This window comes from Tupaia chinensis, unplaced genomic scaffold (genome assembly GCF_000334495.1).
Source record: "Tupaia chinensis unplaced genomic scaffold, TupChi_1.0 Scaffold143796_1, whole genome shotgun sequence".
NCBI classification, from domain to species: domain Eukaryota; kingdom Metazoa; phylum Chordata; class Mammalia; order Scandentia; family Tupaiidae; genus Tupaia; species Tupaia belangeri.
In genome coordinates, this window is record NW_006203646.1 from 7486686 (window position 1) to 7497357 (window position 10672).

Sequence of the window (10672 nt, forward strand, 5' to 3'; positions counted from 1 at the left end):
TAATTTCCCTCCTTGCCTCTACAAGTACAAGTAAATGAAAATAAAAGCTATGCAGGAACTTCAGGGTTCCAGCTTGGAACATTGAGCTAGACCATCCCATAGTCCAACATGTACATGGACACGCGTGTGTGTGCCTGTGCACACATGTATATACACACACTCCTCCTTGCACTGTCGGTGAACGTGAGACCTCACCTTTAAGAGCAAGGGGTGAGTCTTTGTCATCTTAGCTATTTTCTTGGACGCATGGGTTCAACTCATGCTGCGAATTTAGGCCCTGTTTCTAAACGAGAACATAGGACCATGAGGCGAGACAGGGAGAATGAGCCTCCACAGCCACCTCCTCTTCACCCTCTGGAGGTGAATCTGCCGATTCCAGGGGAGGGCAGTTTTTGCTTTCACAGGACAACCTCGACGAAAGCCTCTAGCCCCAAGTTGCAAACTGAGGCCTCGCCCAGCCACAGATGGGTTTAGTTTGGTCCAATCAGCATGACAAATGTGTTTCCAGTTAGAACACTTAAAAACAGAGAGATTTGATATAATAACCTAGATTCCTGGCTTTTCCTGAAAACTCACAGGATTTGGCAGCTCCAGGCCTGAAGTCCCAAATTTCTCACTGGCCAGGACTGAGCATTGCCACCTTTCGGAGAGGACACTGTCAGTCAGTTACCTGCCCAGCCTCTGCAGGCCTACACCTCACGGTGAAGAAGCAGGCTTTGGAGGGACTCCCTTGTGGTCCCACTGGGGTAAGAACAGGGAGCCCCAGAAGAATACTGGACAGCCTCACTGTGGACTTCCTTTGACCCCTACATTGACTAAACACATGCTCTAAGTCACCCTTGTGTGACAGAAGTACCATTATTTATTGAGTGATTACTACATGCTGGCTACCGAGCTAAGCAATTCACTTTTAGGCCTTCTTTAATCCTCCTAACAATCTATTATTGTCTCCATTGAACTACTGAGTAAGAAACTGAGGCTCAGAGAGCTTAGGTAATGTGCCCAAGTGACTCTTTTAGCAGGTGGAGGATCCAACTGAACTCCGAAGCTGAGATATCCAGCCTGCCAGGCCCCACCATCTTGGGGAGCAACGGTCATCTCATTTGTGTTATTAATCTAATGTAGAGGGAATTTTCAAGAGCTGTGGCCCATAGCACTTTGCTCTTCCTATTTGGAGTGGTTGAAAGCATGGCTTTAGTGTTAGACATACCTGAGCTCGAAGTCCAGCTCTAGTAATGCCACGTGTTAGCTGTGTTGCCTAAGACACACAGCTGAACTCCTCTGAAGCCTCATCTTCCTCTTCTATAAAATGAGAAGGGTAACAACACCTGCTGCTTAGAGTAATTCCAGGATTGAGAGAGCACATTTAAGTGCCGGGTCTGTATAGTTCCACGGTGGCAGACATCAGAGACAGAATCTGGCTAAAAAGCTTGCCCAAAGGGTTATTATTGCAAAGCAGGAAGCGAAATGTTCGGAGAATCCCAAGGAAAACTATAGAACCAGGTATGCGTTAGGAATCAAGATAGCAGGAATAAAGGAGAGCCTTGTTGGGAGCCATGGGTGGAATGGTAAGTATTTGACTTATTTTTTCCCTCTCATCCTTGATTCAGTGTCCTGGGAGATCAGCCTGCCTTGGGTTGCATTCTGGCCTGGGTTATGTCAGGTTTCCTAGGGCGGAGCTCGAGGCAAGGATTCTTGTGTAATCTGTACAGAGAGTGCTGTTGGAAGAATAGGCAGGTGAGCAGGATTGAGGAGAGGGAGATGCTGGTCAAAGATGTGGTTCCAGGGACCAGCAGTTGGCATAATGGCTATGTCGCTGGACTCCCACGTAGTAGACTGTGGTTCGAGTCCTGGACACAGTGGCTTAAACTCATGCCGGGCACGTGTGCGTGCGTGCCCAAGATCCCGAGAGGAGAATGGAGGAGAAGGGATTGCGGCATGGCCATCCCTTCTGGGGGCTGATTTCTCGCTTTCTGTCTCTGTCTCTGTCTGTCTTTCTGGCGAGCACACATGCCATATAGCAAACAAACAAACAAACAAACAAAACTCTCAAAAAAAAAAAAAAAAAAAAAGAATGTGGTTCCAGGAGAAGTCTGTTGCAGCCTGATCCCTGAGGAGCTTTGCAGGTGTGGCTTGCACCCCAGTATGCCGAACTTGAGGCAAGGGGACAGAGTTTATCCCACATCGTCAGTCATTGAGCCCAGGCTGCTCCCAGGGGAGAGTGTAACCTTCAGGTAGATCACCCTCGGTGAGTCTCAAGAGGAGGAGCCTCAGCTGGGAGCATGTAGTAGCCATCATGCAGAAAGGGGTTCTGGGCAGGGTACCAACAGCACCAGCTATGTTAACCCTGAGTGTCCCAACCAGGGACACCCCAGGCCGAGGAAATTGCCTAAACAGAAAACAATGTGTTTGCAGAAGAAGGAGCAATGGAGACAGAAAGCTAGGGCGAAAGCAGGTATTCATGACACAGGCTTAGCCCTGAGCGTCAAATTCATGGTGGCGACTCTTGTTAGTGTCACAAGATATTAAAGTGGAAGTATCAGCTGAGAGGCCAAAATAGAATAGATTCCACATCTCAGGGTAAGGTGCAAGATCGTGGTGCAAAATTCGTTAAGTAGGGAACCAGCAGTTAGCGTAATGGCTATGTCGCTGGACTCCCACGTAGTCGACCACAGTTCGCGTCCCGGACCTGGTGGCTTAAAACTCACACCGGGCGCGTGTGCGTGCGTGCCCAAGATCCCAGGAGGAGAAGGGATTGCGGCGTGACCATCCCCCTGGGGGGTGATTTCTTGCTTTCCGTCTCTCTGTCTCTCTCTGTCTGGCAAGCGCACGTGCCCTATAGCAAAAACCTCTCAAAAAAAAAAAGTTGTGAAGTAGACAAACTCTGGTTGTTCTCAACCCTTTATCCACTTTGTGGGTAAGCTTTGAAAGTTGGGCAGTAGTTGGGAAGGAGGAGAAAAATTGGGGGTGTTGTGAGTCCCATCTCCCCCGAGTGAAAGCGATGGGAGACACTGTCCCCTTCTCAAGATGGGAGGAAAGCACTTCCAAGTAGCCGCCTACCCCTGAGCGCAGAATGTGTCTCCTCTCCAGGTGTCTGAGCATGCCGAGGAGCCTGATGGGATGCGACATGACCAGTGCCCATTGAGGGGGTTCTTCACTGGGCTGTCTGTCTGTCTCTATCTCGTGCACATACACGTGCCCCCTAGCATTAAAACATTTTTTCAATGTCTCCTGCATTTTGCTGGACACAGCCAGACGTAGTGACCTTTGTCGTGACAACTGTTCTGATGGAACAGAGTCGAAGCGCCTGCCCTGAGAGGCTCACTCCCAGAGCTTATTAGAGCACGTGCTACACGGCTTCTCATTCTCTCCCTCCCTCCCTCGCTCTTGTTTCCTTTCTCTCTCTCTCTCTCTCTGCCTTTCTCCTTTCTTCTCTTCCTTTCTTTCTTTCATGACAGAGCATGTGTGAGTGCACACTAGAAAGCATGAAGCTCTCTTGACAGGGTCTCGTTGTGCCATGAGGCCCATGCTCCAGCCGTCCCGCTCTACCGGATCCAGTGTGTCTATGCACACAGCTGTGTTTTCAGGCTTAGGTGGGGATCCAAGCCTGTAGCGGACCATGTGCTTCCAGCACTGCAGTCCAGCACTGTAGGAACTGCCTCTTGGCTGGGTCAGATGTGGTTTCTTGGGGACTCATGTGGGAGAGAAGGAGAAGGAGCCAGCAAGGGGTTTTCTTAAGGTCCGTCCATCAGGGATTCTTGGAGAAGCAACCAAACAGCCAAAAGAAGCCAGAGGTCTTGCTGGACTGACACTTAGGGGCCAGGAGGAAGAAACCCACCAGCCAGAACAGAAATATATTCACCTTGCAAAGTACCTGCAGGTGAGGAGCTTCAGAGAGGAGGAAGGGCAGAGTGGGTCTCAGAAGGGCTCACAGAAAGGTTCCATGAAAGGGGCCAGCAGGTAGCATGGTGGTTAAGGTGCTGGATACTCCCACATGGCTGACCACGGTTTGAATCCTGAACTTTCTCACTTTCTCTTTCTCTCTCTTCTGTGTGTGTGTGTGTGTGTGTGTGTGTGTGTGTGTGTGTATGGGTGTCTGGTTAGATTAAAAAATAAGTGAATGAATAAATAAAATTAAATAATAAATAATTCTTTAAAAAAAAGAAAGAAAGAAAGGTCCCTTGAAAGGTTCTACCTGTGCCTCTCCAGTCCACAGAGCCCGAACGCCAGGCTGCTCAACAGTACCAGTCAAAAAAGAGCGTTGCTCCACTAAATTCTTGTCTCACTTCAGAGCTCCAAGCCTGGAGGACTGTCAGATTCTGCAGGGAAGGACAGATGACAAGGCAGGGGATGAAGAGAGAAGCAAATATGCCCTCTTCCTGACTACAGGCTTTACACCTGCAGCCTATCCAAGCTGGACGGTGGGGGCCTCCAGGGAGAACGCTCAACTTTAAGTCAACTTTGAAGGCTTGATGTTCTGGGGGACTGGGCAGAGATGATATTTAACGACTTGAAGAGCTTGTAGGATTTTTTTATTACCTGAAGTAACTAGAACGTTCAAGGCTCTGCCCAAGTTTTCATATAGGGACAGGGTAGCTAAGCCTTGCAGGAAAAAAAGAAAGGAAGGAAGGAAGGAAGGAAGGAAGGAAGGAAGGAAGGAAGGAGGAAAGAAGAAGAGAGAAAAAGAGAAGAGAAAAGACAAGGGTAAGAAAAGATGGAGAGAAGCGAAATTCAAATTCCTTCCCCACTAAAGCTGTGTGTCTGTGCGTGAGAGACGAGAGAAGGACGGACCAGAGAAAGCACTCCCTAGGGGGCCTGGCCATGCGGCAATCTCTTCTCCTCTGTGTACTCCTGCATGTTCTTCGAGCAGCCATGGCTAAATATAATTAAATAAATAATTGCTTTTTAAAGAAAATAACATGTGAAAAAGCTTTTTTTTTTGGCGACCAGCAGGTGGTGTGGTGGTTAAGGCGCTGGATACTCTCACGTGGCCAACCATGGTTCAAGTCCCAGACCTGGTGGCTTGCTTTCTCACTTGCCCTCTCTCTCTCTGTCTCTGTCTGGTCAACTGAAAATAAATGAATAAATAAATAAAATGAAATAAAATAATTCTTTAGAAAAAGCTTTTTTGTATTTAGAAATAATCACCTTTTTAAAAGAATTATTTTATTTCATTTCATCATCCTTATTACTTTTTTGTTTTTAATTTAACCAGAGAGAGAGAGGGAAAAAATGAAAGTAACTCGTCAGGTCTGGGACTTGAATAACAATCAGTCCTGTGGGAGTTTAGTGCCTTAACCACCACACCGGCCCCAAGAAATACTTTTTTAAAAAGAAAAGTAGATGGAAGAATATCAGTAATTACTAACGTAGGGCCAACCTTGTTTTATCTCTACTCCCACTCAGTTCCCCTCCCATATTATTTTAAAGGGAACCCCAGATACCATTTTACTCAGAAACAGCTTAGAATCTATCCCTTAAGGGACTTTATTTTAAAAGTATAAGCACAGTGTCATTTTCATACCTGAAAAAAATCAATTAATTCCTTGTTATCATGAGTTAGCCAGGCAATATAAATAATATTAATATTAACTGACAAACAAAAAGCAGCTCAGGACCCACTGCAAAGTGAGAAAAACAAAACAGGATAAACCGTGATCCCATTTTAGAAACATACGGGTAATGGTAACCTAGTTACTGGGAGGTAGGAAGATTAGAGATGATGTCTTTTTATCCCCAAGTTCTTGTATTACTCTCTGAGTTTAAAAGTAACATAAAAAGGAGAAGTTGGTAGGGTTCTTTTTAAAAGTCTAAACTCTAATTCAGCGTCCAAAAATTCCAAGCATTTATCTTGTTTCATCTTGAGATGGAGAAGACCCAGCCACCCGGGAAGCTGCAGGTCTCTGGCGGTGACGGTTAGTCGGTGAGCCGCTGTGAAGGGGACAGAGCAAGCCTGCTGGCCTTCCCAGCCTCTTGGGAGGAAAGGTTGAAGCGGAGGTTCTGGGACATTTCTCAAGCTTGGTCCCTGATCCTGCCACCTCCACCCGCTGTACCTTCCCACCTTTATCAAGCCTCACACGTTTGGGCCACTTTGCTGCTGGAGTTGACAGACCAAACGAAACAGAGGCGGTGGCAGATAACCAGAGTCCTTTCTTGCCACACATAGGCCTGTTGGCTTGTCGGGCCTGGAAGAGAAGGCATCTTGTTTCCCCAACACATTCCAGAGTCATGTCCCCCAGGCTGCCTGGCCTCCCCCCCAGATGCCCCAGGCCCCAGGACTTCCATGGTTGAGACAAAAAGGGAATCAAAGACCTGACATTGTAGTGTTTTTTTTCTCCCCAAGTCCCAGTTTTGCCATGTGACCTTGGGCAAGTGCCTCCCCTCTCTGGGCCTAGGATTCTGCACCTGGACAGGAAGCCAGCCTGGCTAGATAATTTCAGAGACATCCGGCCCTTCCCGGCCACCCAACTCTGATTTCATTCAGAGTTCCTAAATCGATCAGAAATAGGAAACAGTTTAGTTGGCCTCTAAATATCAGCCCAGAATCTCAGGGCTGCCTCAGGCCATGGTGTGAAGAGCAGTTACAACTCTAGACCATGTACGTGTGAGAGACCAAAGAGAAGGGAGCAAGAAAATAAACTAGAGAGGGGTCGGCAGATGGCGTGGTGGTTAAGGGCACTGGACTCCCACGTGGCTGACTGCAATTCAAGTCCTGGACCTGGCAACTTACTTTCTCTCTCTTTCTCACTCTCTTGCTCTATCTTTCTCTGGTCAAATTAAAATAAAGAAATAAAAGTTAAATAAAATAATTCTTAAAAAAAAAGAAAATGAACTAGAGAATCCATTTTCTTTTACTTATTTTTTGAGAATCTACTTTAACTCTATTTTACTAATTTAGGTGATATTTTATTTTTTAAATGATTGAATCAGGTAATTAAAGAAAAAAAATCAGCTGGTTGAGGGTGAGTTGTGGTAGAAACAACTTGACAAATATAATTGCACTAGGGGTTGGCAGGTGGTGTGGTGGTTAAGGCGCTGGACTCCCATATGGGCAACCACAGTTCGAGTCCTGTACCTGGCAGCTTGCTTCCTCACTTCCCTTTCTCTCTCTCTCTCTCTAGTCAAATTAAATAAAATTAATAATAATAATAATTGTACTAAACGTCATGTGATCTCTTGGATTAGATCCTGGCTCAGAAAAAGGACATAGCTTAAAAGAGCTGGTGACGTCTGAGTAAAGTTTAGTTTAATGGTAATGTATTAATATCAGTATCTTAGTTTTGCAAATGTACTATATTTAGTAAGATGGTAACATCATGGGACCAGCAAATGGTGTAACGGTTACATTGCCAGACTCCCACATGGCCAACCGTGGTTCAAGTCCCGGACCCAGAGGCTCGAAATTTGCTGGGTGCACGTGCAAGCATGCCCAAAATCCTGTGAGGAGGATGGAGGAGAAGGGATTGCAGTGTGGCCAACCCCCCCCGGGGGGGGTAACTTCTCACTTTTTGTTTCTCTGGCAAGCCCATGTGCCCTATAACAAAAATCTCTCCCCCCAAAAAGAGTAGCATCAGGGAAAACCGAAAGGTAAAAGGCATACAGGAGGGTGACCAGATTCAAGTCCTGGACCTGCTGGCTTGAAAATCAGGCAAGGCATGTGTGTGTGCATGCCCAAAATCCCCAGAGGAGATTGGAGGAGAAGAAACTGCAGCATGATCATCCCCTTGAGGGGCGTGATTTCTCACTTTTCTCCTCTTTCTGTCTCTCTGTGGCTAGTACACGCACCCGACGGCAAAAATCTAAAAACGAACAAAGAAAACAATAAACATGACCTTCATATAATAAAAAGTATTCTTAGGATATAGAGTTTCGGGGTGAGGGAGAGAAGCAGGGTATGTTGTTTGGGTGACAGGTTTATACTCTTCAGTTGTTATTGTAATTTATTTATGATAAATTATTATAAATCCATACAATAAATAAGACAACAAATAATTTTTATTTATTATAATTTATTGTTTTTTGACTTTTTTTTTTTTTAGTCTTGCTGTAGGGCACATGCACTTGCCAGAGAGAGACACGAGAAAGATAGAGAGGAGAAAAGTTTGAAATCACCTCCTAGGGCAGATGGGCACACAGCAATCCCTTATCCTCCATTTTTTATTTTTGGATTTTGGGCACACATACACAGGCACTTGATATGTTTTTCAAGTCACCGGGTCCAGGACTCAAACTGTGGAGTTGGCCGTTTGGGATCTAGTGCTTAACCTCCACACCATCTGCTGGCCCTATCATAATTTATTGTTGTTGCTATTATATTTTGGGAGAATAAAAATATTTTTAGCATGTTAATTATCCCTTCATCTCCCAACCAATATACACATAATTTTGGTGGCAAGAAACCTTGGGCATTAACTCCACATGTGTAAAATGGGGGTAATTATATCAGTGTGAGGGTTACATGAGAAATGCGTACAAAGTACATGGCACCCAGTAGGACTCAACCAGCTGTTGCTGTCAGTGTACAGTGATGGAAGGGGGGGTGTCTACCTCAAGGTCTCAGTTAAGACTTATACATTAGGGGCTGACAGGTGGTGTGGTTAAGGTGCTGAACTCTCATACGGCCAATCATGGTTTGAATCCCAGACCCTCGTGTCTTGCTTTCTCACTTTCCCTCTCTCTGTCTTTCTCTGGTCACATTAGAAATAATAAATAAATAAATAAATAAATAAATAAATAAATAAAATAGATAATTCTTTACAAAAAAGGAACTATGCATTAGTAAACTGAAAATGCCCAACTGTCCTATTTCCGGTGCTGTCTGCACAATTTTGTTGGCGTCTTAAAAAATCTGCTCCGACTGCTCTGTTTGGTACAAGGTGGGGTCTGCCCGCTCCATTTGAATCCACGCGGATGACTGGGCTGCCCCAGGCAAGGACAGCTCTAACCTAATATCAGATAGTGCAAGCAGAAAACTGTCAGATCAAGTGACAAGACGTGGAGAAGAAACACACATGTTTGAATGTCAAGAATCCAAGTGACAAATATGTGTGATTTGTGCAATTCCATTTTTTCCCCTAAGTCAAGAATGAAAAATAGATTTCAGTTTAATCATAATTAGGGTTGCCAGTGACTTTAGAGACCATCTAAGCCCCCAGTTTTATTGACCCCATTTTTTTAGCCAAATTTTTTAAAGACCCTACTATGTGCTAGTTACATGCTGAGTGGTTATACAGTGAAAAAACTGCTCCTTCTAGGAATCTGTCGACTTTGGTGGAGAAAACTACATTCCAGGGAGCTTACATTGCTGTTAAGATCAAGAACATTTTAGTTTTATTCTTATGATTTTCTTTATTTTTTTCACAAGAGACATATATCACATTTAACTGTTTGTATGTCAACTTCGGCAGAATCACACAGCTAGTAAGAAAGAGAATTTTTGTCCGTAAACGGGCTCCTCTTGAGTAACCCCCACAACCATGTGTCGTGTTCTCAAAGCTGGCTCCCGTATCAGAGTCTGCCAGAGAACCTTCCTGAGTAAGCACATCCCACACCTAACCCTCACCTACAGGGGCTCCTGCATTTGACCGTCTTCCCCAAAGAGAGGGTGACCGCCAAGAAACTTGGAGAACTAACAAGTATTAGGATGATTCTCCTGGGGCAAAGAAAGCAGCCATGATTTTTTTTTAATGGCCCCAGAAATGTAATTGAATAAAACGAAGCGAACGAAAACAAACACATTGATCTTTTATAGGAATAAAATCAACTCCTGCCCTTTTTTCTCTAGTGCCACAGCTAATTGCATCCATTATGTGTTTTTAACAGGTGCTGTAAATCAGTGTGCCCTGAGAGAGGAGAACGCTAAAGAGAGGTGGGGGGAGGAGGGAAGGGAGGGGGGCAGTCTCCGTTGCACAAAATGAAATACAAAACAAGTGGCACATTTCCTTCCAACGCTGCAGCCCGGAGCTCTTGGGTTTCTGGCCTCCCGACTCCAGTCCCCTCTCCCAGCAGCTCGGCTTGCTGGCTTGCCGTGGGTTGCATAACAGCCTTTTCCGGGCCCTACAAATCACAGCTCTGTCCTAACTCTCTGGAGCAGGCACTTTTTACACTGCCCAGCCTACAGCCCTCAGCATTTGTAACCCCTCTCTTCCCCAGGTTATCATCATCTGTCAGAGCTGAAGTTAAACAACAAAAAACATGTCAGGTGAGTGGCTGGGAGAGACACTTGGCTGTTTACGAGAAATATTCCATTACAATCTGATGCAAAATATTCAGATGCATCTGCCAGTGGCCAGGCTCCGCAGTTCCCTGCAGGCTCAGAAAGGGTCCCCTTCTCCGCAAGCTGATTAGTGTGTGGTTCCAACCGATGTTTATCCTCTCTGGCTCCTCGGCAAACGCCCTTGGAAAAACCTGGCTCAGTTGATGCCTGGTCGCCTGGTACGTTCAGATTCATTCAATTAGGATACCCAGTTTGAGACATAATGGGTTTTGGCGAGCTCAATAGACTGATTGGTTTTTATACACATGCACAGAAAGATTTGATTTCCTCTGCGGAATTTATGGCAGAAGAGAAGAGGTAATTAAATTAATTTCTGCTCTGGTTTCTGGTGCTTTCCTTTTTGTTCTCTCTTCTGTTACCTCTTTTTATATATATATACATATATATATAGACTAT